The sequence below is a fragment of the Muntiacus reevesi genome, chromosome 3 (assembly GCF_963930625.1).
Source record: "Muntiacus reevesi chromosome 3, mMunRee1.1, whole genome shotgun sequence".
Taxonomy (NCBI): domain Eukaryota; kingdom Metazoa; phylum Chordata; class Mammalia; order Artiodactyla; family Cervidae; genus Muntiacus; species Muntiacus reevesi.
Window position 1 is genome coordinate 258,604,240 of NC_089251.1, and position 7,382 is coordinate 258,611,621.

The window sequence follows — 7,382 nt, forward strand, 5'->3', positions numbered from 1 at the left end:
TACAAGCTCTCACTGAAAGCTTTTTTTTTTTTTTAATGAAGGATGCCATATATAATCAAATTTCACATTCAAGGGAAAAAGTATTTTAAATGCTTTTGTTAGTATGCTAACCACACATTTTCAAAAAGACTACAGTATCAAGCTTTGTAGTAACATTTCTGTTTTCCCCCACTCAGAACAGCACTGTCAAATTATAGTTAATGATCCATTTTAAATCCCTCAAATTACAGAGTGAATGAAATGAGTTAATGTGTTCCATTACTTTTTTTTTTTTTAACATTTCTTAAGTATTTTTCAGTTTTTTAAAAAGAAAATATGCTTCAGTCGTATCAAAACTTATGCTCAACTTTTCCAGGCAGAAGAGACAGGTTTGTTTTTTTTTCTTTTACAGAAGATTTGAAAGCATAGATAAAAATACCTATAAACATATCACTTGTTTTAACTTATTTGAATAAAGTTTATGCTAAAGAAATAAATCAAAATATTACATTTTGGAAATAAAAATGTTTTATAATAGGAAATGATGTTGAATTTTTTATGATTCTTTCAATATTCACTCTACTTAATTAAATATTAGGTTTATAATGAGACAACGCTTCTCTAGTTTCATAGTAATTTCTATTTCAGATGAGTAGGTCTTTTGGTACTTGCCTAACACTGCAATTTGGCAGAATTATGCATTCATAGGCATCAATTCACATTTGAAAGAAATGCTTAAGAGAATAGGAGCTCACTCACGGTTCTTAGGGGCTTCCCTGCTGGCTCAGACAGTAAAGCATCTGTCTGTAATGCAGGAGACCCGAGTTCAGACCCTGGGTTGGGCAAACCCCCTGGAGAAAGGCATGGCAACCCACTCCAATGGTCTTGCCTGGAGAATTCCATGGACAGAGGACCCTGGTAGGCTACAGTGCATAGGGTCACAAAGAGACAGGACTGAGTGACTATCACTCACTTTCCATGGTCCTTAGACAGTAGGAAGCTTCTGGTGGAAGCTTCTTCATGGAAATTTAACGGCAGTTGCTTGGGCATGTGACTGCCAAAATTACAAGGTAATACCCTTATGTGTATGAAGATATGAAGGTGGAAGAACTGATTAATAAAAGGCAACACTGAATATTGTCACCACGTCATATATAATAGCCACACAATAAGCAACTTTTTAAAACTGTTTAGGGTCATAAAGCGTATACCTATGGTGTCCTTTCTTTATTTAATAAATGCTTACTGTCAGTAAATTTGGTAAGGTGATGAATGTGTTAATTAACTTTGATAATTATTTCACAGTGCATATGTATTTTAAATCATCACATCATACATCTTAAATCACATTGTACAACCTAAATACCAATGTTTTATTTATCAAGCATACCTCAATAAGGCTAGACAAATAAAAAATAAGTGACTAAATAAAACAAACACAGCTGATTCTTATAGAAACTAAATATATATTTAAAAAATGCTTACTATTTGCCATTGCCAAAAACTAGCAAGGTATTTATCTGGAGTGATTTTTAAAAATGAAATACTTTTTAAAGTCTAGAAGTAGAATTTTCAATATTGATTTAATGGATTATTTTTCCATTTTTTCTGTTAATTAAAACTTTTTCTGTGAAGTATCTCTTATGTGAACAAAACAGAAAGCTTTTCTGAACTGTTTAAAAAAGAGACTGATATGTAGAATATTTTGTGGTTATTGTTAAGACAATAAACTAAGGAAATTTAAATATTCTCCTGCCCTGAACATCTGGAAATCATAAGTAAATCCTAACAAACATATTTTATATTCAAATCTGATCTCACATTAAAGAAAAAGAAGTTTTCAGATATAAGGTGGAAGACTGGAATCTAGTGATGAAAGTAACTGACCTGAGGCTGTTCCTGTGTGACGTCTCAGAGTAGTACACAGGATGAGAGGCTTCCATCCACATAAATACAGGACATTAGGCCTTGTGCCCATGTAGGACAGAGGGTAGAAAATAAGATAGCTGAAGATAAACCAGAAATCCCAAGAAGAGTAGGTAGATAGAGAAATGTGGAAACTATTACAAGCTTCTCTATATCTGCATGAGCTATAGGTGAAAAGAAATAAAATAAATAGGATTCTCAGTTCACCCCGGAAATTCCCTGGACATTAAAGCTGGTCACTGAGGCTTGAATTCCTAATATGTCTGATGAAAGCAAACTAAAACCCACTGTGGAAATACACTCCAACTCAGAGATAAAACTTACCAGAATAGAAGATTAAGATTTTTCAACAAAGAGCTATAAAATTTCAAGTAGAATAAATGAATAAAAATTCACAGCTGGACATAAATTATTGAAATTCCTTAACATCTATTGCTGCTTTATTGACTATGCCAAAGCCTGTGACTGTGTGGATCACAATAAACTGTGGAAAATTCTGAAAGAGATGGGAATACCAGACCACCTGACCTGCCGCTTGAGAAACCTGTATGCAGGTCAGGAAGCAAGAGTTAGAACTGGACATGGAACAACAGACTGGTTCCAAATAGGAAAAGGAGTACGTCAAGGCTGTATATTGTCACCCTGCTTATATAACTTATATGCAGAGTACATCATGAGAAACACTGGGTGGATGAAGCACAAGCTGGAATCAAGGTTTCCGGGAGAAATATCAATAACCTCAGATATGCAGATGACATCACCCTTATGGCAGAAAGTGAAGAGGAACTAAAGAGTCTCTTGATGAAAGTGAAAGAGGAGAGTGAAAAAGCTGGCTTAAAGCTCAACATTCAGAAAACTAAGACCATGACATCCAGTCCCATAACTTCATGGCTAGTAGATGGGGAAACAGTAGACACAGGGGCTGACTTCATTTTTGGGGGCTCCAAAATCACTGCAGATGGTGACTGCAGCCATGACATTAAAAGACACTTACTCCTTGGAAGGAAACTTATGAACAACCTAGAGAGCATATTAAAAAGAAGAGACAGTCCTTTGCCAACAAAAGTCCATCTAGTCAAGGCTATGGTTTTTCTAGTAGTCATGTAGGGATGTGAGATTTGGACTATAAAGAAAGCTGAGCATCAAAGAATTGATGCTTTTGAACTGTGGTGTTGGAGAAGACTCTTGAGAGTCCCTTGGACTGCAGGGAGATCCAACCAGTCCATCCTAAAGGAGATCAGTCCGGAGCGTTCATTGGAAGGACTGATGTTGAAGCTGAAACTTTAATACTTTGTCCGCCTGATGCGAAGAGATGACTCATTGGAAAAAACCCTGATGCTGAGAAAGATTGAAGGCAGGAGGAGAAGGGGATGACAGAGGATGAGATGGTTGGATGGCATCACTGACTCGATGGACATGAGTTTCAGTAAACTCTGGGAGTTGGAGATGGACAGGGAGGCCTGGCGTGCTGTGGTCCATGTGGTCACAAAGAGTCGGACATGATTGAGTGACTGAAATGAACTGAACTGAAAAATAACCATAGAATAGGCAAGAGACAGAAAACCAGATAAAACACAGGCAAAAATTTTATCTAGAGAAAATTTTTTGAGCATTATGAAGCCAAATATCTTTAAAATACTAAGATAGTCATCAAATCAAAAGAGAAAAGAACAAAATAAAGAGAAAAAATCTACAAAAATAAATCCAAAACAATTAACAAAATGGCAATAGAACAGACATATAAATAATTACCTTAAATTAAGCAGAGTTAAGTCATCCAATCAAAAGACACAGACTGGATAATTGGATTAAAAAAAAAAAAAAAAGACTTGTATATAGGCTTCCTATAAGAGATTCACTTCAGATCTAGTGACGTGTACTTACTGAAAATGAGAAAATGGAAAAATATATTCTACATAAAAGGAAATTAAAAGAAAGCAAGGGTTGTAGCACTTATATCAGACAATAGAGGCTTTAAAACCCATACAGTTACAAGAGACAAATAGGACATTATATAATAATCAAAGAATCAGTCCAAGAGGATACAACAATTGTAAATATATATGCACCCAACAAAGGAGCACCTCAATATATGAGGCAAATGCTAACAAATCTGAAAGGAGAAATTGACAGTAACAAAATAATAGTGGGGGACTTTAACACCCCACTTACATCAATGGATAGATCATCCAGACATAAAGTCAATAAGAACAGATGCCTTAAATGACACATCGGACCAGATGAACTTAATTGATATTTATAAAGCATTACATCCAAAAGCAACAGAAAATATATTCTTGTCAAGTGAACATGGAATATTCTCCAGGAGAAATCACATGCGAGGCCACAAGACAAGCCTCTGTATATTTAAGAAGTTTGAATCATATCAAATGTCTTTTCTGATCACAAACTATGAGGTGAGAAATCAATCATAAGGAAAAAACTGCAAAAATCATAAATATGTGGAGGTTAAAGAAACATGTTACTAAACAGTCAATGGATCACTGAAGAAATCATACAGGAAATTAAAAATTACTAGAGACAAATTAGTACATAAACATGATGATTCAAATTTCATGGGATGCAGCAAAAGCAATTCTAAGAGGGCACTTTAGAGAGACAGAAGGTTACCTCGGGAAGCAAAAAAAATCTTGCAAAACAAACCACCTAATCTTATGCCTAAAGCAATCGGGAAGAGCAAAGAAAAAACCCTCAAAGTTAATAGAAGGAAAGAAATCAAAAAGACCAGAGCGAAAATAGATGAAATAGATAATAAAAAAAAAATTATACCAGAGATCAATGAAACTAAAAGCTGGTTCTTTGAAAACATAAGCAAAATTGATAAACCTTTAGCCAGACTCATTACGAAAGAAATGGACTGGTTTCAAATCAACAAAACCAGAAATGATAAACCTACAACATATCACAGAAATACAAAGACCCATAGAAGACTATTATGCATGCTAAGTCACTTCCATCCTTTCTGACTCTTTGTGACCCTATCGAAAAGTAGCCTAACAAGCTCCTTTGTCCATAGGATTCTCCAGGAAATAACAGTGGAGTGGGTTGTCATTTCCTACTACAGGAGATCTTCCCAGCCTAGGAATTGAACCTATATCTCTTAAGTCTCCTTCATTTGTAGGCGACTTCTTTATCACTAGCAGCACCTGGGAAACCAAAAGACTACTAGCTGCCAATCAAATGGACAATCTACAAAAAATTAAGAAATTCTTACAAAGTAACAATCTCCCAAGACTAAATCAGGAAGAAATAGAAAATATGTAGGGACCAATTATAAGTACTGAAATTTTGAACTTGTGATTAAATAACTCATAAGAAGCAAAAGTGAAAGATCAGCTGGCTTAGCACATGAATTCTACCAAACATTGAGAGAAGAGTTAATAACTGTCCTTCTCAAACTATACCAAAAAGTTGCAGAGGAAGACATTTCTGAACTCATTCTATGAAGCCACCATCACTCGGATACCAAAACCAAACAAATACATCACACAATAACAGAAAATTAGAGGACAATTTTAATGATGAACATAGATGAAAAAATCCTCAACAAACTACTAGAAAACCAATTCCAATAATACATTAAAAGGATCACATACCATCCTCAGGGGCGGTTTACCCCAGGGATGCAAAGAGTTTTTAATATCTGCAAGTCCATCAATGAGATACACTACATTAATAAACTGAAGAATAAAAACCACATGATCATCTCAATAGATGCAGAAGTTTTTGGACAAAATTCACTACCCATTTATAATATAAACTCTCCAGAAAGTGGGCATAGAGAGAACCTTTTTCAGTTCAGTTATGTCCTACTATTTGCGACCCCATGGACTATAGCCGACTAGGCTTCTCTTTCCATGAAGGCCATATTTGACAAACTCACAGCAAACATCATTCTCAACGGTGAAAAGTGAAAGCATTTCTGCTAAGACCAGGAAGAAGACAAGGATGCCCATTATTGCCACTTTTATTCAACATATTTTTGAAGATCTTAGACACAGAAATCAGTAGGCTTCCCAGGTGGCACAGTGGTAAAGAGTCAGCCAGCCAATGTAGGAGACACAAGTTTGACCTCTGAGTTGGGAAGATCCTCTGGAGGAAGAAACAGCAACCCACTCCAGTATTGTTCCCTGAAGATTCCCATGGACAGAGGAGACTGGCAGGCTTATCTAGTCCATAGCATCACAAAGAGTCAGATGTGCCTGAGCACACACATTCATGGACACAGAAATCAGAGAAGAAAAAGAGATAAAAGGAGTCTGAATTGGAAAAGAAGATGCAAAATTGTCACTGTTTGCAGATAACAAACGATAGTATACATAGAGAATCCTAAAGATGCTGGCAAAAAAATACTAGAGCTGATAAATGAATTTAGTCAACTTGCTGGGTAAGAAATGAACATACAGAAATCTGTTGCATTCCTATATACTAAAAACAAAATGACAAAAAAAGAAATTAAGAAAACAATCCCATTTACCATCATATCAAAAAGAATAAAATACCTAGGATTAAACATACCTACCAGTTTCCTACTAGTTAGAACTGGACATGGAATAACAGACTGGTTCCAAATCAGGAAAGGAGCATGTGAAGGCTGTATATTGCCACCCTGCTTATTTAACTTATATGCAGTGTACATCATGAGAAATGCTGGGCTGGATGAGGCACAAGCTGGAATCAAGACTGGTGGGAGAATTATCAATAACCTAAGATATGCAGATGACATCACTCATGGCAGAAAGTGAAGAAGAACTAAAGAGCCTCTTGATGAAAGTGAAAAGAGGAGAGTGAAGAAGTTGGCTTAAAACTCAACATTCAGAAAACTAAGATCATGGCATCCAGTCCCATCACATCATGGCAAATAGATGGGCAAACAGTGGAAATAGTTACAGACTTTATTTTCCTGGGCTCCAAAATCACTGAGATGGTGACTGCAGCCACGGAATTAAAAGATACTTGCTCCTTGGAAGAAAAGCTATGACCAAACTAGATGGCATATTAAAAAGCAGAGACGTTACCCTGCCAACAAAGGTCAATCTAGTCAAAGCTATGGTTTTTCCTATAGTCATGTATGGATGTGAGACTTGGACTATAAAGAAAGCTGAGCACCAAAGAATTGATGCTTTTGAACTGTGGTGTTGGAGAAGACTCTTGAGAGTCCCTTGGACTGCAGAGATATCCAACCAGTCCATTCTAAAGGAAATCAGTCCTGAATATTCATTGGAAGGACTGATGCTGAAGTTGAAATTCCAATACTTTGGCCACCTGATGCAAAGAACTGACTCATTGGAAAAAACCCTGATGCTGGGAAAGATTGAAGGCAGGAGGAGAAGGGGATGACAGAGAATGAGATGGTTGGATGGCATCACCAACTCTATGAATATGAGTTTGAGCAAACTTCGAGTTGGTGATGGACAGGGAAGCCTAGCGCACTGCAGTCCATGGAGTCACAAAGA